Raw genomic sequence first — 21,410 nt, forward strand, 5'->3', positions numbered from 1 at the left:
GGTATCTATAAAACAAAGTAAATATGTGGTTAGAAGCTGCTTCTTCCCCATCTTTCAGATATGACCTATTTGTTCAACAATGGGAAAAGATATTTTTTAAATATTGAAGTTATTATTACAGTTTTGCCAGATAATGCCCCATTGCCTTTATTTTTGTGCTCACTTTAGAAACTCAAGCACTTGTTTTTACTCTTTTAGAATATGAATTAGTTTTTATTTATCTTAAAAAAAATTTTTTTTTTTTAAATTAGTTATTTTGAGAAAGAGAGGGACAGAGGGCGGTAGAGACAGAATCCCAAGCAGGCTCTTGTGCTATTAGTGCAAAGCCTGACAGAGGGCTCGAACCCATAAACCTCAGATCATAATCTGAGCTGAGACCTTCTTAACCATCTATGCACCCCTTAATTACTTTTTCAAAGCACACCATATTTTAAAGTTTAAATAGTAACAATGCATTAACCTCAGAATAGATTTCTTAGTATTTATTAGCATGAAATACATCTTTTTTGTTCCTTCATTTTTCTGTGTCTTAATGATATATATGGCAGGAAGAGAAGTCAAAAGTGTGAATTCAGTAGGGGTCATGATTTTACAATTCATTCTTACTTATCCACCCTGTTGATTCTTTGACTCACTAAATTTATGTCATTTTTCTTTTAGGTCAGACCTACCAACTCAGGGTACTTTACTGCAATCCATGATATAAAGTAAATAAGAAATTATTTAATGTTACAAACAAAGCCATCCCCTCACGAAATCTCTTTGTACAGTAAAACTGGCATATCTAAATTGTTGAAAGCCACAGCATATGATGCATAATTAATACCCTCTTTATTACTATTTGTTATTTGGCTTTGGCATTTCTATGATTACTCCACTATATTATGGCAAACGAATGGGATACCAATATTAAAGCCAAATTTGTTTCTCCTTAAGGATAAAGGAAGGAATTACACATCTTAGATAAGGCCCTACAACTGGAATACAGAGATAGGTAACAGAAAGAATAAGACCTTCTTTGTCTAGATGTAGAACATGTCAGTGTGTCTAGAGTGACTGGTTTATTGGATGTTACTTTTTATCTCAAATTGGGCCAAGAGATACCAATCATGATCACAACTTGGTACCTATAAAAGTTGTATCAGGCCTTGACAACTTTGAGGAGTTGGCAGTATTGAAGGAGAGGTTATCAAATTATCTGGAAAAGTATTTCAAATAACCTGTGCCAGTTTCCTTTGGAGATTATTCTGTTCCTTTAAATTCCACATCCTTACTGTCTTCAAATCCATGTACACATTCCTCCATTCCCCCAATATCTTAGTTCATCCCTTTAAAATCTCTCAGTTGGATTACTGCATCAGATTCTTTTCTAATTTTCTTGATTCCAGTTACGTTTCTATTCAATCTATTATATAATATATTAACAACTAATTTTCAATTGTAAAGTCAGAAACACTAATTCTTGGCTATAGTAATCTTGGAAGAGTATGGAGAAGTCCATAGTCAAATGGGTGTGGAAAACACTGCATAATGAATCTCCCTCTGTGACACTGACAATAAATGTCAACACATTAATAACACCATGCAGTTTTTTTTAAATGAAAGAATTCTATTTAATTGTATTTAACCCATTGGCTCATTTATTGATGACAGAAAGTTTGCTTTATGCTCTAAGAAATAAATATGGTCATGACATTGTGATCCTTAACCTCAAAGGCTACCACAATTGATAACAGAATGAATTCTCAACTCTTTGGCATTTTCTTCAGGCCTTTTTAATATTTAACTTCTTGTCACTTGTCTGTTCCCACTTCATACTGTCTCTTTCTTCACATACTTTGTTCAGTCTATATTGAACAAATACTAATACATTGATCTTTTCATTTCTAAGCTGATATATTTGTTGCTCTTTCTGCATGGAATAATTTTTCCCATCATTCTTCTGCCTAATTCGGGAAGCCTGCACTAACTGTCAAGACCCTGGGTACAATCCCCTTGTATGTACCTTCATAATATTTTTTGCTTACTACTTTACTTTTTTTTTTTCAAATAAAGTAAATATATATCTTAAGGCAAGGCATAGCTTACTCTACATTGTGTTCTTGGAATCCAAAATGGTAATAAGTATGTTAGATTCTGACTGGATTATTTAAGCTTATTTATTTATTTTGAGAGAGAGAGAGAGAGAGAGAGAATAAGAGAGTGGTTGAGAGATAAGGAGAGAGAGAATCCGAAGCAGACTCCACGCTGTCAGCACAGAGCCCAATGTGGGACTCTGTCTCATGAATTCCAAGATCATGACCTGAGCCAAAATCGAGAGTTGAATGCTTAGCGAACTAAGCCATCCAGGCACCCCTGGATGAAGTTTTTTTTCAATAAGTCATGTAATAGGTTGGTTTGCAAGATTGAGACAAATAACATGTGAGATATTTCTATGAAGAGGAGAAACTGAAAAAAATGTTTTTTCTAATTTGGAAGACCTCGAGTTTTGTGTTGGTTAACTTAAATAACATACCTAACTGGGTCATCTTGGGACCCAGTTGTTGTAGAACTGAAGATGTTGTAGATGTTGTAGAAAGAAATGAAGACATGGAAAGGGAAGTAGTAATGGAAAACAAGAAAGAATACCTTGAGTTTATAGATATAATTAATCAGATTTCTTCATTCCATTTTTATGGATTTTTCTATCTCCAAATTTAACATTGGTCTTGATTTTCAAGTTCGTGTCTCTTGTTGTTGTTGTTGTTGTTGTTTTTGTTGTTCTTATTCTTACAACCTTAAATACAAGTACCAGAAGAAGACAAAATTCTGATGTATTAGTAAGGGAAAGGAATTACATCTTCTGTTGTATGATCCACTCACTCCCTTCACCAGGAGGATGCCCCCAGGGAAATGAAAAGATGACAAGTGGCTGTATTTTATCTCCTTATACATAGGACTCCTTTGTAAATAGACAAATGTGGATACTTACTTGGGGAAAGAACTTATCTATGAAATATCCTAGCCAAGATGTTCTTGTACTGGTCAATTCTAGTAAATAGAACACAGAATCTATTGAATTTGTCTTTGCAGAGAGTCACATAAACTATTAGATATTCTAGGATATAAATAATACTACAAGTATGCCCCACTCTGTGAGGGCCCTAACAAACATCATTCTAAGACAGAGGATTAGTTCTAATGCAGGAATAAAAATGCTGAAGATCTGTCCTTAATATCCCTATCCCAAATATGCTTCATATGAGCTTCTTTATCATCTTTATTGTTGAAAGTACTTCATGGAGATTGATACTAAAATTCCTGATTTATCTGAGTCTGATTTAAGATTGCTGATCCTTTGATTGCTCAAAGTGCTAATCAATTTTTTTGGCTTCCTTACATTTCCCAATTGATTTCTCTTTTCCTGTCAAAGATACTGTTCCTCTCCTGTCTCTTACCCTTTCATGCCTTAAACTCTGAATTATTCTGAAAGTTAAGACAACATATACTAATTTAACTGAGCCATTCATATTTATAAACAGCTATTAAAGCAGAAGAGCTTGGGAAAATAGTGGAATGAGAGGACCCAAAGCTCATCCCATCCCATCTTTACAATTTGATATCACTTACATCTGAGTAAACAGAATGGAAAGCAATCAGAAGTCTGGCAGAACAAACTCCATGACTAAATGTAGAAAAGAAGCCACATCTGAGAACTTAGGAAGAGCAGAAACTGTGATCAGGAGCTGCCTGCAGAAGGGAAGAACTGGAGGTATGGAGAGGGGAAAGCACCAGGGAACCCACATGAGAAGACAAATCCCCATAATGTCTGGCTTTGAAAATCAGAGGGACCAAATTCCTTGAGTTTATATAACCAGCTGTATTTGGAGCTTGTAATTTAAAAGTCAGCTGATTCAGCAGTAGGTGAGCCTGGAGGGTGAGTAATATCTGGGTCCCCGACCTTAAAGAGATAGCAGCCCACAGAGAGGTAACATAGAAGCAACAATTTGTACAATGCCTGGGAGAAATAGGAGGGAAGTCTGTATATATGGATTTCAGAGCATGTTGGGTTACTTCTTTGAGAATTAGAGCTGGCAGGCCCTATTTTCCTCCCCTACTCTCCAGCATAAACAGAGTCACCTGCGGGAGAAGGGACTGTGCAGACACTTGCCACCTAACCTGCTAGTAGTGTGTCCTGCTGTTGAGTTCTCCTGAGAATTCACCCACTTCAAGTCTACTGGAAAAATAGAGACTGAAAGCTAAACAAAATGAGGAAGGAAAGGAGTATGTCCCAGATGAAAGAACAAGACAAAATCACAGCAGAAGATCTATGTGAAATAAGTAATATGTCTAACAGAAAATTTAAAGTAATGATCATAAAGGTACTCATTGGACTTCAGAAGGAGGTGGAGGACATGAGTGAGACTCTTGACAGAGAGATAAAAAAATAATATATCAGAAATGAAGTTTCAATAAATAAAATTAAAAAAATATAGTAGATAAGAGGCTCCGGGGTGTCTCAAACAGTTGAGCCTCCAACTTCAGCCCAGGCCATGATCTCACAGTCCTTGTGTCCAAGCCCTGCATCAGGCTTTGTGCTGACAGTTGAGATCCTAGAATCTGCTTCAGATTCTGTGTCACCCTCTCTTTCTGTACCTCTCATGCTTGTACTCTCTCAAAAATAAGCATTTAAAAAAATACAGTAGATGGGATAAACAGCAGGCTAGGGGAAGCAGAGGAATATATAAGTGACTGGAGGATAGAGTAATGGAAAGTAATTAAGCTGAACAGATGAGAGAGAATACTGCATGATGAGAATGGGCTTAAAAAAATCAATGACACCATCAAGTGTAATAGCATTTGCATGACAGGAATCCCAGAAAAAGAAGAGAGAGAAAGGAAAGCAGAGAATGTATTTGAAGAGCTGGAAACTTTTCAAATCTGTTGAAAGAAACAGAGATTTGGATTCAGAAGGCAGAAAGTTCCTCCAATAAATTCTACCCAAAGAGGTGTACACCAAGAAATATAGTGATTAAAATGACAAAAAAAAAAAAATAGTGATAAAAAAATTTAAAGGTTGAAAGAGAAAAGAACACAGGTATATACAAAGGAAATCTCATAAGGCTATCAGCTGATTTTTCAGCAGAAACTTTATAGGCCAGGAGTGCCACTATATACTCAAGGTACTGGAAGGGAAAAATCTGCAGTCAAGAATACTCTATCCAGCAAGACTATCCTTCAGAATAGGAGAGATAGTTTCCCAGATAAAGTTTAAAAGAATTAATGATCACTAAACCAACCCTAAAAGAAATATTAAGGGAAAAAAATGTTAAAGGGGGGCTCTGTGAGTTGAAAACAGAAACCATGGATAAGAGTAAGAAAAATAGGAAGCACAAAAGCAAAATAACTCAGGCACATATATATGTAAAAATTAGTCAAGAAAATACAAAATGAAAGGATATAAATTGTGACTCAAATATCTGGAATGTAAAGAGGACTAAAGAATGAATTCAAAATTAAGTGACTATCACCTTAATAGAGACTGCTGAATGAAGAAGATGTTACATATAAATGAAATGGTAACCACAAATCAAAATAAACAGGAATAGATATGCAAAAAAATTACAGGCACCTGGATGATTGAGTTAAGTGTCTAACTCTTGATTTCAGCTTAAGTCATGATCTCACAGTTTGTGGGATCAAGCCCTGCATCGGGCTCTGAGCTGACAGCATGAAGCCTACATGAGATTCTCTCTCTCTTTCTAAAAATAAGTAAATGAACTTTAAAAACAAACAAAGCCCCAAAGTAGTAGAAGGAAATAATAATGATTAGAGCAAACCTAAACAAAATAGAAACAACAACAACAAAAATTAGAACAGATCAATGAAGACAGGAGCTGGTTCTTTGAAAAAGATCAACAAAATTAATAAACTTTTAGCCAGACTGATTGTCAAAAACAAAAAGAAAGCAAAAAGAGAACTCAATGACACATTCAAAGTGGATTAAAAACTAAAATGGGAGACCTGGATCTAAAAAATCTTAGAGGAGCATAAGAAGTAATTTTTCTTTCTTTTTTAAAATTTTTTAATATTTTATTTGTTTCTGAGAGAGAGAGAGAGACAACGTGAGCAGGGGAGGGTCAGAGAGAGAGGGAGATGCAGAATCTGAAGCAGTCTCCAGGCTCTGAGCTAGCTGTTAGCACAGAGCCGGACTCAGGGCTCGAACCCACAAATCATGAGGTCATGATCTGAGTCGAAGTCGGACTCTTAACTGACTGAGCCATCCAGGCACCCCTTTAATTTTTCTAACATCTCGGGGCGCCTGGGTGGCTTAGTCGGTTAAGCGTCTGACTTTCGCTTAGGTCATGATCTTGCAGTTTGTGGGTTCGAGCCCCAAGTCGGGCTCTGTGCTGACTGCCAGCTCAGAGCCTGGAGCCTATTTTGGAGTCTGTGATTCCCTCTCTCTCTGACCCTCCCCTGCTCACGCTGTCTCTCTCTCTCTCCTAGAAATAAATAAAACATTAAAAAAAAATTAAAAACAATTTTTTTCTAACATCTGACATTGCAACATTTTTCTAGATATGTCTCCTGAGGCAAGGGAAGCACAAGCTAAAATAAACTATGGGGATTCCACAAAAACAAAAAGCTTCTGCACACCAAAAGAAACAATCAACAAACTAAAGACAACCTACTGAATAGGAGAAGATAATTGCAAAAGGACATATCTGATTAAGGGTAAGTATCCCCTCAATACAGTACATCAGATTAATAAAGTGTAAGAGCTATATGATCATTTCAACAGTTGCAGAAAAAGCACTTGATAACATTAATTCATGACACAAAGCATCAATAAAATAGGATTAGAGGGAACATACCTCAACATAGTAAAGGCCATACCTGAAAAACCCACAGTGAATGTCATCGTAAGTGGAAAAAAAAAAAACCTGACAGTTTTTCCCTCTATGGCAGGAACAAATAGGGATGATCCCTTTCACCACTATTATTTAACAGTACTGGAAATCCTAGACATAGGAATCAGACAAGTAAAAAATAAAAGGCATCCAAATAAATCAGCAAGGAAGAAGTCAAACTTCCACTGTTTACAGATGACATGATCCTATGGATAGAAGACCTGACACTCTACCCAAAACCTGCTAGAAGTTATAAATGAATTCGGTAGAGTCACAGGATACAAAATCAACATACAGAAATCTGTTGCATTTCTATACACCAATAATGAAGCTGCCAAAAGATAAATTAAGGAATCAATCCCATTTACAAATGCACCAAAAACTATAAGACACCTAGGAATAAACCTAACCAAAGCACTGAAATAGCTGGACTCTGAAAACTATAAAACACTGAGGAAAGACATTAAAGATCACACACACACACACACACACACACACACACACACACACACAAATGGGAAAACATTCTGTGCTCATGGATTGGAAGAACAAATACTGTTAACATGCCTATACTATCTAGAGCAATTTATACAATTAATGCAATAATAATAATAAAATAATAATAATAATATAATAATCCCAGCATTTTTCACAGAGCTAGAACAAACAATCCTAAAATTTATATGGAAACACAAAAGATCCCAAATAGTCAAAGTAATCTTGAAAATGCAAAGCAAAGTTGGAGGCATCACAATTCTGGACTTCAAGTTATATTACAAAACTGTAATATAAACAGTATATATAAAAGGTGTAATCAAGGCGGTATAGTACTGACACAAAAACAGACACCTAGATGAACAGAACAGAACACAAATACAGAAATGAACCCACAACTATGTGGTCAATCAATCTTTGACAAAGCAGGAAAGAAAAGAATATCCAATGAGGAAAAAAAGTCTCTTCAACAAATGGTGTTGGGAAAACTGGACAAAAACATACAAAATAATGAAACTGGACCATTTTCTTACACCATACACACACATATATTCAAAATGGATGAAAGACCTAAATGTGAGACCTGAAGCCTAAAATCCTAGAACACAGGCAGAAACCTCTTTAACACTGGCTCCAGCAACTTCTTACTAGATATGTCTCCTGAAGCAAGGGAAACAAAAGCAAAACCAAATTGTTGGGAATTCATCAACACAAAAATCTTCTGCACAGCAAAAGATACAAGCAATAAAACTTAAAGACAACCCACTGAATGGGAGAAGATACTTGCAAATGGCATGATAAAGGGTTAGTGTCCAAAATATATAAAAGAGTCATAAAACTCAACACCCAAAGCACGAATGATCCAATTAAAAAGTGAGAAGACATGAATAAAGAAGACATCCAGATGGCCAACAGACACATGAAAAGATGTTCATCATCACTCATCATCACGGAAGTGCAAATCAAAACTACAATGAGATATTACACCACAGATGCTAGAATGGCTAGAATCTGCAACACAAGAAACAACTGGTTTCTGTTAGGATGTAGAGAATGGAAAACCCTCTTGCCTTGTTGGCCGGTTAGCAAACTGTTGCAACTATGCTGGAAAAGAGTATGCAGGTTCCTTATAAAGCTAATAATAGAACTACTCTTTATGATCAAGCAATTGTGGTACTAGGTCTTTACCCAAAGGGTACAAAAATACTATTTCAAAAGGATACAAGCACCTCAAAATTTATAGTAGTATTATCCACAATAGCAAAGTTATAGACACAGGCCATGTGTGCTGTAGAAAGAAATGGGTAAAGATGTGACATATATATGTATATATAATACAGTGTTACTAAGCCATCAAAAAGAATGAAATCTTGCTATTTGCAACAATATGGATGAAGCTAGAGAATACTTTTCCAAGTGAAATAAGTTAGTCAGAGAAAGACAAATAACAAATGATTTCTCTTATATGTGGAATGTAAGAAACACAATAAAGAAGCAAAGGGGGAAAAAGAGAGAGAGGCAAGCCAAGGAACAGACTCTCAACTGTTGAGAACAAGCTGATGTTTACCAGAAGGCTGGGGGGATGGGTGAAATAGGTGATGGGGATTAAGAAGTTTACTTGTGATGATCATGAATAGTATGGAAATGTTGAATAATTGTAACGTATATCTGTAGCTAATATTAGGCTGTATGTTACTGGAATTTAAATAAAAACTTAAAAACAAAACTAACAATATAAAAATAAACCCATAGAATTAAATTTTTAGTCAAAAATAATTTATTTTTACAAATAATAAAAAAATTATTTGACTAATTTGATTCAAGGCATGATTTGTTGATTTACTAGGTTTTCTATGGGTAGATTGTCCATTACAAAAATCAACTTAAGAAGTCTTACATTAAATACAGAAAAAACATAAGAGAGAATCAGAAAAGCAAAAAAGAAAGATAAGGCAAGGGCAAAAGTTTAGGAATTGAGCAAACAAGGCAAAGTAGTGTGAGCAAACTTTTATTATCTAGTAGCCCGAACTAAAGTAAGCCGTCAGGAGAAATAAAACCCTCCACCTGTAGGCTTCTTAGAGGGATCTGCCATAGACACTTTTGCATAGTGCTGCAGTTGAGCTTTCAAATCAACCATATCCTTAATAATTAGAGACATTTCTTTTTCTATGCTTTAATAACATCTCTGGGTGAAGACTAAGCGTAAATAATAAAGGTTATTCTGTAGAGGCATTTTGTAGTGGGTGTGAGACAGTAATGTTCTTCAGCTATATGATTTCCCCTGAACTAACTGAATACAAGAATGCATATTGAAAAATTTTAAGGGAACAAGAGGAAACCTATTCCACATGTTCTCAAATATCAGGTGTATCAGCAGACTTTTGAGAGTACTTGAATGGCAAAGAAATCAAATTTGACATCATTAGCAGGTAACTGGATAGCTTATAGTCTGTGTTTCCCATTAAAAGATCTATGTGGCCTAAAATCCATAGAGTTGATGGCTAAGCTAATGCTGTATTTAAAAGAGAGAGAGAGAGAGAGAGAGAGAGAGAGAACAAAAACCAAAAATCATCTTGTTATTTTTCTATTACATTAATAAAAATTGTGGTACCTCTGCATGAAATTTAGCTACAAACAGGTTTATTTGCAGGACTAATACTAATAAAGCACTTTATATTCATTTAACTATTTTTCAATCAAACATGTACTGTGTTGAGGCTCCACAGCTTCCATCATGAACTGAAGGTACACTAACTCTTTTTTGCAAACTATTTTGAGTTACAGAGCTTGTTAGGTGGTTTCCAACCCACCTCCCCCTCACAACCCGACAATACTCCAACCTGACCAAGACAGCCAACTTATCAAGATGCACTAGGGGGCGCCTGGGTGGCTTANCTGTGCTGACTGCCAGCTCAGAGCCTGGAGCCTATTTTGGAGTCTGTGATTCCCTCTCTCTCTGACCCTCCCCTGCTCACGCTGTCTCTCTCTCTCTCCTAGAAATAAATAAAACATTAAAAAAAAATTAAAAACAATTTTTTTCTAACATCTGACATTGCAACATTTTTCTAGATATGTCTCCTGAGGCAAGGGAAGCACAAGCTAAAATAAACTATGGGGATTCCACAAAAACAAAAAGCTTCTGCACACCAAAAGAAACAATCAAAAAACTAAAGACAACCTACTGAATAGGAGAAGATAATTGCAAAAGGACATATCTGATTAAGGGTAAGTATCCCCTCAATACAGTACATCAGATTAATAAAGTGTAAGAGCTATATGATCATTTCAACAGTTGCAGAAAAAGCACTTGATAACATTAATTCATGACACAAAGCATCAATAAAATAGGATTAGAGGGAACATACCTCAACATAGTAAAGGCCATACCTGAAAAAACCCACAGTGAATGTCATCGTAAGTGGAAAAAAAAAAACCTGACAGTTTTTCCCTCTATGGCAGGAACAAATAGGGATGATCCCTTTCACCACTATTATTTAACAGTACTGGAAATCCTAGACATAGGAATCAGACAAGTAAAAAATAAAAGGCATCCAAATAAATCAGCAAGGAAGAAGTCAAACTTCCACTGTTTACAGATGACATGATCCTATGGATAGAAGACCTGACACTCTACCCAAAACCTGCTAGAAGTTATAAATGAATTCGGTAGAGTCACAGGATACAAAATCAACATACAGAAATCTGTTGCATTTCTATACACCAATAATGAAGCTGCCAAAAGATAAATTAAGGAATCAATCCCATTTACAAATGCACCAAAAACTATAAGACACCTAGGAATAAACCTAACCAAAGCACTGAAATAGCTGGACTCTGAAAACTATAAAACACTGAGGAAAGACATTAAAGATCACACACACACACACACACACACACACACACACACACACACAAATGGGAAAACATTCTGTGCTCATGGATTGGAAGAACAAATACTGTTAACATGCCTATACTATCTAGAGCAATTTATACAATTAATGCAATAATAATAATAAAATAATAATAATAATATAATAATCCCAGCATTTTTCACAGAGCTAGAACAAACAATCCTAAAATTTATATGGAAACACAAAAGATCCCAAATAGTCAAAGTAATCTTGAAAATGCAAAGCAAAGTTGGAGGCATCACAATTCTGGACTTCAAGTTATATTACAAAACTGTAATATAAACAGTATATATAAAAGGTGTAATCAAGGCGGTATAGTACTGACACAAAAACAGACACCTAGATGAACAGAACAGAACACAAATACAGAAATGAACCCACAACTATGTGGTCAATCAATCTTTGACAAAGCAGGAAAGAAAAGAATATCCAATGAGGAAAAAAAGTCTCTTCAACAAATGGTGTTGGGAAAACTGGACAAAAACATACAAAATAATGAAACTGGACCATTTTCTTACACCATACACACACATATATTCAAAATGGATGAAAGACCTAAATGTGAGACCTGAAGCCTAAAATCCTAGAACACAGGCAGAAACCTCTTTAACACTGGCTCCAGCAACTTCTTACTAGATATGTCTCCTGAAGCAAGGGAAACAAAAGCAAAACCAAATTGTTGGGAATTCATCAACACAAAAATCTTCTGCACAGCAAAAGATACAAGCAATAAAACTTAAAGACAACCCACTGAATGGGAGAAGATACTTGCAAATGGCATGATAAAGGGTTAGTGTCCAAAATATATAAAAGAGTCATAAAACTCAACACCCAAAGCACGAATGATCCAATTAAAAAGTGAGAAGACATGAATAAAGAAGACATCCAGATGGCCAACAGACACATGAAAAGATGTTCATCATCACTCATCATCACGGAAGTGCAGATCAAAACTACGAGATATCACCTCATATCTGTCAGAACGACTGAAACAAAAAAAAACAAGAAACAACAAGTGTTGGACAGGATATGGAGAAATAGGGACCCCTGTACACTGTTTTTGTGAGTGAAAACTTTTGTAGTCGTTCTGGAAAACAGCATGATGTTTCCTCAAAAAATGTAAAAAAGAGCTACCCTGTATCTAGTAATTATACCGCTGTGCATTTACCAACCAACAAACAAAAAATACTAAGAAAGGTTCATGCATTCCTATGTTTACTAGATCATTATTCACAACAGTCACATTATGGGAGTAGCCCATGTGTGCATCAGTAGATGAATGAATAAAAAAGAGATGGTTGTGTACATGCACACACACACACAGTGAAATATTATTCAGTCATAAAAATGAATAAAATCTTGCTACTTGGAACAACATGGTTGGAGATATAGAGTATAATGCTAAGTGAAATAAATAGAGAAAGACAAATACCATATGATCTCACTCATATGTGGAATATAAGGAACAAAACAAATGAGCAAAGAATAAGAGAAAGAGAGAGAAAGAGAGAGAGAGAGAGAGAGAGAGAGAGAGAGAGAGAGAGAGAGACTAACAACCGGACTCTTAGCTATAGAGAATAAAGTGGTGCTTAACAGAGGGTAGATTTATGGTAGAATAAATGAAATAGGTAATTGGGACAAAGAATACATTTATCATGATGGGCACTGAGTAATATATAGAATTGTTGAACCACTATATTGTATACCTGAAAGTAATACAACACTGGATGTTATCATACTAAAAACTTAGTAAAATAAATAAATAAAGCTTTTAATAAAAAAAAAAAAAAGCTATTAAAGGCCTGGGTACAATGGAAACAATATTGATTACAGAACTCCAGGCTTTATTATACTCTCTAAAATGGTTTTGTTTTAGTGACTTTCTTGTTTCATTATTTTATCAACTAAACTAAAATTGTTTCTGATTTCTTTGCAGTTCTTGGGATGTGTATGGCATTACAAGTCTTCACATCTGAATCAAATTTTGGGTGCAGGCCATCTGTCACTAAAAGTGACCATGATATTCAACTACCTCATGTCTATATTAGTTTACTAATTTCTGTATTAGCACATTTACTAATTAATTATCCTTTTAAATTAAAGAATGAGGAAGTCTAGTTAGTCTGTATTTTTTCACTGTAGAAAGAGTGCTAGTCATCAGAATTTTGGCATCAGCTATTTTAGTGTTTTAGTGCATTTCAAATCACATTCGTAAAAAGGCCTTACTTTTCACATACTACATCTCTTCCTGTTTACTTATTACATCCCTTTGGGATTTCCCAGAAATTTCTTCTTCAATTCCTGAAATAAGGTAATTAAATTAAATAAAAACATTATTAAATTAAATGAAGAGGAACAGAAATAATTTCATTATAGGAATAAGTACTGATAAGAAATATAATAAGATAGTTAGCTCAAAAATGTCTAATAAATGAAAGAGACAATGCTACAATAAATGATTTCTGGGCATTACTATGTCTTAAGCACGAGGTATTAAAGATGATTAAAAAATAACCAAGATTTATTGAACATATATATAAACTAAACATTGAGATTTTTTAAAACATTAGCTAATTCATCCTTGAATTGATTTTGAGGTGATTATTTTTATCCTTATTCTATAGATAAGAGTTCGAGACCCAGAGAATTTCATTTCCTTCAACAAAGTTTTACAGCTAGGTAGCAATAGAGTGGGCTTCATATGTACATCTTTCTAAGTCCAAAGCCGATACATGATCGTAACTATTAAAGTCTTCAATTACATTACACTGTGTATTACAAATAACAAGAACACTTTCTCATCCATAATTTCACTTTAAATGTCATAGTGACTTGTTTGAGTACAGGATAATAGGAAGTGCTATAGTTAAGAATGAAGTCTGGATCTTCCTGTACCAAAAATTGCATGTCCCTTTAACCATGTTCCTCTCAACTCAGAATCAAGTAATCACAGATTTGGAAGGGGCTTAAAAGATCAGCTAATAGACACTCTTCCCTGGGCATGATAACAGATATAAAGCATCCTCTAAGATCAGTGCCTTCTCACTCTTTTTTTCTTCTAGGAACTATGCATCTCCATTTTGCAAGCCACTGATCCTTTTCTGTTGCATGCTCTATGATGCAAAACAAGAAAAACAAACACACAAAAGCACTTAACATTTTATAAATAAACTCATGTTCTTTTTTCTAAGTGAGTAACTCATAAATTTAGCCTATTTAACTAAAACCAGTTTTGTGATGTACTGGAATGCATTATCCTAACCACACTGTCCACTGCCTACTTTTATCCCTAGGCAATTTTACTCCTCTTTCGTTGTGTTCCAGTCTTCTCTATCATATGTTTTCTGTTAGCCAGTCATTGCAGCATGTTTTTCAACTTTAGGGGAGGACAAATAATTTGGATTAAAATTGTAATTTGGGGAATACAATTTATAAGACTTTGTCATGGTGGTGTAAATGAGAGTCACACCAATCCCTAAATTAGTTTCTCTCTCTCTCTCTCTCTCTCTCTCCGTTTTATTTATTTATTTTATATAGTGCCTTAACTGGATCTTAGTAGAAGAATACAGAAAAGAGGCTACAAAAACCATACTTTATATCATTGACAGATTCTTCAGAGACTGACTTATTAAAAACAAATGTTTATTTTTATATCAGAGAGTAAAGACTAAAGTTACCACATAATATTCATATTTCACTTGTATATTTTGAAGTTATAGAAAATTGGTCAATATGGTTCTTTTGCACTTTGATCTTAGCAGCAATCTGTCTGTAGTAAATTGCTCCCATTTCATTTCAATTAATTCTTTACAATAGGGAACGATGTGTTTTGACCTTAGTCTTCACTGAGGGATGTATGAAGATTGTTAACGTGTATAGTATTTTCACTAGGCACTTGCGTGTGCAAGCCTTAATTATTAAAAAGAGAAAACAAGAACATATGATACAAATATGATACTGCTTACCAGATATATGGTAGGATATAATTGATGATAAGTCTAAAAATCAAATTACCCTAGACAGTTTCATACCTATTTTAGTAGCATGTAAACATTGTGGCATTATACTACCTTTCTTATAAAATTCCACTATACTAGAAGTAAATGCCACCAATTATTTTTGTTATTTTTGAGTTATTGTTATGTTGACTTATTGTTTGAATGTAATACATTAAAGTTAATAAGTTACATAATGGGGAAGAATACAGGACTTGAAACCAATTTTTAGCATTAATCATGTGACTAGTTAACCTTGAACTCAGTCAATATTCTTGGGATTCAATTTTTTAGTGTCCTGCTAGCTGATATCAGCAGTAGATTGGTTGTTCCATTATAAAATTAACTTTAGGATCCAAAAAGTTAGGCCACATGAAAACTAAATGTGCTTATTATCTTTAATTTATTCCATTTTGATATTGCTCATCGAACATTTTATGTTTATTTTTCAGTATTTTTGGTCATTAAAGCAATTGAAAACTGCAAAAATTGTTTTTGAAGTTTTCATTAAGTTCTTGTCAAGAAAAGCAGAATTCAAGGGGATGTACTTTGAAAACATATTTAGCATTGATTGAATTTGTACATATAAATTGTAAAACACAGTTTTGTGATATTTTCCTAAGAGTCAATGTCTGTAGGGCCATTTGGATTTGACTAAAAACATTTAAAATATATCTCCAATAGTTTAGAGATATTGAGATGGGTAAAGGAAGTAGAATAGTACCTGTCTCCAGAGAAATCAAGCAATTTCAAAACAAAAATTTTGGGTCAGGAAACTAGAAATTTTGGAATCTGCTAGTTAGTGCCCAAACTAGTGTATTGGAGAATCTATGATATCAATTCTTTGACTTTTGCTAATATCTACTTTGAAAATTTAAAATAAGCAATAAGCTAGTGGTTCACCTGACCACACGTAGGTGAATATGACACTGATACTTCCACAATATCTATTTGGCTAGCTGATCTGATATTTAAAAGCTATACCACATGCCATGCTGAAATATACATTCCTGGAGAGTCATCCCTCTGAAGAATAGCACATTTTGAATAGAAAGGCCAATACAAATTATGTTGTCTTACCCTAAATGATTTGTACCTTGCAAAATGAAATGGAGCAGTCATTTTATTGATATCTAATAATCAGCACCTTGTGAAGTTATGTTATATCACAATGACTAAAAGTTTCTAATTTTAAAATAGATAAGTTAAAATGGAAATATTTTTTAAAAATACGTTAATATGTGAAGTTTTTAGCAGGTAAATTAAAAACAAGAAGGAAAAATTATAATTTAAAAATATATGTCTGTATGGTATTTTATATTATTTTTAAAGTTTATTTATTTTTAGAGAGAATGAGTGTATGTGAGAGGGTGAGGGGCAGAGAGAGAGGGAGAGAGAGAAACCCAAGCAGGCTTCACTCTGTCAGCACAGAGCCCAATGCACAGTTTGATCTCATGTACCATGAGACCATGACCTGAGCCAAAATCAAGAGTCAGATACTTAATCAACTGAGCCACCCAGGCACCCCATCTCTATGGTATTTAAATGCAATGAACATGTATTACTTTTATTATTAGAGAAAAGAGAAAATATATGAAGAGCTATGTAAAAACTGTAGTATTCTAGAGTACTTTATATATTAAGGGACATAACTATATAGTTTTGAGAAAATTTAGAAGTAAATAAGACTGCAAAGGTTTTATTGTGAGGATCTTGCATGAAAATTTGCTTTAGATTTAAGGAATCTGGATATTCTATCCATAATCAGAGCAGATGAGGTTTTAACCTGGAGCCTCACTCATTTTAAAAGTCATTCCAAGGATTCATTGTTATTATAGGAATATCTACACTTAGCCAGGTTGTACCAATGAAATGAGATTCATGCCCCAGAGGCAAACATTGAGGGGAAAAAAAAAACTTTTTTTTAAAGTTAAAAAAGCAGACCATCTTTAGGAGAGCAAGATACATTATGTTCTTGACCTAAGAAAGCTATAGGATAAAGGCTCTTCGCTGAAGGACAAATGTAGAAAGAACACATGGCAAAAAATATTTTTCTATGGGAAAATAAACTACCCAAAGACCTAACAAAACTCAACTGACCACAGGGGGCCATTCAGTCTGAGACAGATTCCTACAGCTAGAAAAGCAGAACTAAAGTCAGTCAAAGGCCAGAGATCCAATCAGAGAAATGTCAGTTTGAAAAATAGTGAGAAAAAGGACCATGTGAGCTTGGAGTTTCAGAAACTCCTTGGCATTTGCCTGGATAAAAAAGTTAATGGCTATAGCAGAACTTATTTCTTTTGATGAATAGTTTCAGGGAAGAACTGGCAGATAATAATGGTGTAGAGAAGGATGTGAAGAAGCAGTCTTTGGTGAAGGAAAGTGAAGGAATCTTCACAATTGTGGAGAACTCTTCATTTTACTAAAAGATAAAGTTGAATTCACAGGGGAAGATAAAAGCAAGATGGTAAGCTGAAAGTGGAAAAGTAATTGTAAGGGGAGGTAGGTACCGAGTACCAAGTGCAGGTGCTAATCAATCTGAGGACAGTGGAAAACTAGGATGCACAGGGAAAAGTAGTAAGATCACCAGGTAGTTTTGAAAACCGCAAATTTGCTCTCCAAGTTATGTATGTTAGCACAGAGCCAGAAGTCACAGCTATGAGAGAGTGCAAGAGGGAAAGGAAAGCACCAATTTGAGCATTTACAATAATTAACCTAAAATCTAAAGTGAAGAGGAGAATGAGGAAAACATGTGGTTGAGGAATTGAGAAAAAGTTTTTCTTGTGCATCTTTTTTTTTTTTAAATGTTTTTAGTCAAATCCAAATGGCCCTACAGACATTGACTCTTAGGAAAATATCACAAAACTGTGTTTTACAATTTATATGTACAAATTCAATCAATGCTAAATATGTTTTCAAAGTACATCCCCTTGAATTCTGCTTTTCTTGACAAGAACTTAATGAAAACTTCAAAAACAATTTTTGCAGTTTTCAATTGCTTTAATGACCAAAAATACTGAAAAATAAACATAAAATGTTCGATGAGCAATATCAAAATGGAATAAATTAAAGATAATAAGCACATTTAGTTTTCATGTGGCCTAACTTTTTGGATCCTAAAGTTAATTTTATAATGGAACAACCAACCTACTGCTGATATCAGCTAGCAGGACACTAAAAAATTGAATCCCAAGAATATTGACTGAGTTCAAGGTTAACTAGTCACATGATTAATGCTAAAAATTGGTTTCAAGTCCTGTATTCTTCCCCATTATGTAACTTATTAACTTTAATGTATTACATTCAAACAATAAGTCAACATAACAATAACTCAAAAATAACAAAAATAATTGGTGGCATTTACTTCTAGTATAGTGGAATTTTATAAGAAAGGTAGTATAATGCCACAATGTTTACATGCTACTAAAATAGGTATGAAACTGTCTAGGGTAATTTGATTTTTAGACTTATCATCAATTATATCCTACCATATATCTGGTAAGCAGTATCATATTTGTATCATATGTTCTTGTTTTCTCTTTTTAATAATTAAGGCTTGCACACGCAAGTGCCTAGTGAAAATACTATACACGTTAACAATCTTCATACATCCCTCAGTGAAGACTAAGGTCAAAACACATCGTTCCCTATTGTAAAGAATTAATTGAAATGAAATGGGAGCAATTTACTACAGACAGATTGCTGCTAAGATCAAAGTGCAAAAGAACCATATTGACCAATTTTCTATAACTTCAAAATATACAAGTGAAATATGAATATTATGTGGTAACTTTAGTCTTTACTCTCTGATATAAAAATAAACATTTGTTTTTAATAAGTCAGTCTCTGAAGAATCTGTCAATGATATAAAGTATGGTTTTTGTAGCCTCTTTTCTGTATTCTTCTACTAAGATCCAGTTAAGGCACTATATAAAATAAATAAATAAAACGGAGAGAGAGAGAGAGAGAGAGAGAGAAACTAATTTAGGGATTGGTGTGACTCTCATTTACACCACCATGACAAAGTCTTATAAATTGTATTCCCCAAATTACAATTTTAATCCAAATTATTTGTCCTCCCCTAAAGTTGAAAAACATGCTGCAATGACTGGCTAACAGAAAACATATGATAGAGAAGACTGGAACACAACGAAAGAGGAGTAAAATTGCCTAGGGATAAAAGTAGGCAGTGGACAGTGTGGTTAGGATAATGCATTCCAGTACATCACAAAACTGGTTTTAGTTAAATAGGCTAAATTTATGAGTTACTCACTTAGAAAAAAGAACATGAGTTTATTTATAAAATGTTAAGTGCTTTTGTGTGTTTGTTTTTCTTGTTTTGCATCATAGAGCATGCAACAGAAAAGGATCAGTGGCTTGCAAAATGGAGATGCATAGTTCCTAGAAGAAAAAAAGAGTGAGAAGGCACTGATCTTAGAGGATGCTTTATATCTGTTATCATGCCCAGGGAAGAGTGTCTATTAGCTGATCTTTTAAGCCCCTTCCAAATCTGTGATTACTTGATTCTGAGTTGAGAGGAACATGGTTAAAGGGACATGCAATTTTTGGTACAGGAAGATCCAGACTTCATTCTTAACTATAGCACTTCCTATTATCCTGTACTCAAACAAGTCACTATGACATTTAAAGTGAAATTATGGATGAGAAAGTGTTCTTGTTATTTGTAATACACAGTGTAATGTAATTGAAGACTTTAATAGTTACGATCATGTATCGGCTTTGGACTTAGAAAGATGTACATATGAAGCCCACTCTATTGCTACCTAGCTGTAAAACTTTGTTGAAGGAAATGAAATTCTCTGGGTCTCGAACTCTTATCTATAGAATAAGGATAAAAATAATCACCTCAAAATCAATTCAAGGATGAATTAGCTAATGTTTTAAAAAATCTCAATGTTTAGTTTATATATATGTTCAATAAATCTTGGTTATTTTTTAATCATCTTTAATACCTCGTGCTTAAGACATAGTAATGCCCAGAAATCATTTATTGTAGCATTGTCTCTTTCATTTATTAGACATTTTTGAGCTAACTATCTTATTATATTTCTTATCAGTACTTATTCCTATAATGAAATTATTTCTGTTCCTCTTCATTTAATTTAATAATGTTTTTATTTAATTTAATTACCTTATTTCAGGAATTGAAGAAGAAATTTCTGGGAAATCCCAAAGGGATGTAATAAGTAAACAGGAAGAGATGTAGTATGTGAAAAGTAAGGCCTTTTTACGAATGTGATTTGAAATGCACTAAAACACTAAAATAGCTGATGCCAAAATTCTGATGACTAGCACTCTTTCTACAGTGAAAAAATACAGACTAACTAGACTTCCTCATTCTTTAATTTAAAAGGATAATTAATTAGTAAATGTGCTAATACAGAAATTAGTAAACTAATATAGACATGAGGTAGTTGAATATCATGGTCACTTTTAGTGACAGATGGCCTGCACCCAAAATTTGATTCAGATGTGAAGACTTGTAATGCCATACACATCCCAAGAACTGCAAAGAAATCAGAAACAATTTTAGTTTAGTTGATAAAATAATGAAACAAGAAAGTCACTAAAACAAAACCATTTTAGAGAGTATAATAAAGCCTGGAGTTCTGTAATCAATATTGTTTCCATTGTACCCAGGCCTTTAATAGCTTTTTTTTTTTTTTATTAAAAGCTTTATTTATTTATTTTACTAAGTTTTTAGTATGATAACATCCAGTGTTGTATTACTTTCAGGTATACAATATAGTGGTTCAACAATTCTATATATTACTCAGTGCCCATCATGATAAATGTATTCTTTGTCCCAATTACCTATTTCATTTATTCTACCATAAATCTACCCTCTGTTAAGCACCACTTTATTCTCTATAGCTAAGAGTCCGGTTGTTAGTCTCTCTCTCTCTCTCTCTCTCTCTCTCTCTCTCTCTCTCTCTCTTTCTCTCTCTTTCTCTTATTCTTTGCTCATTTGTTTTGTTCCTTATATTCCACATATGAGTGAGATCATATGGTATTTGTCTTTCTCTATTTATTTCACTTAGCATTATACTCTATATCTCCAACCATGTTGTTCCAAGTAGCAAGATTTTATTCATTTT

This window comes from Hyaena hyaena, unplaced genomic scaffold (genome assembly GCF_003009895.1).
Source record: "Hyaena hyaena isolate Hyena2069 unplaced genomic scaffold, ASM300989v1 scaffold_1973, whole genome shotgun sequence".
Lineage (NCBI taxonomy): Eukaryota > Metazoa > Chordata > Mammalia > Carnivora > Hyaenidae > Hyaena > Hyaena hyaena.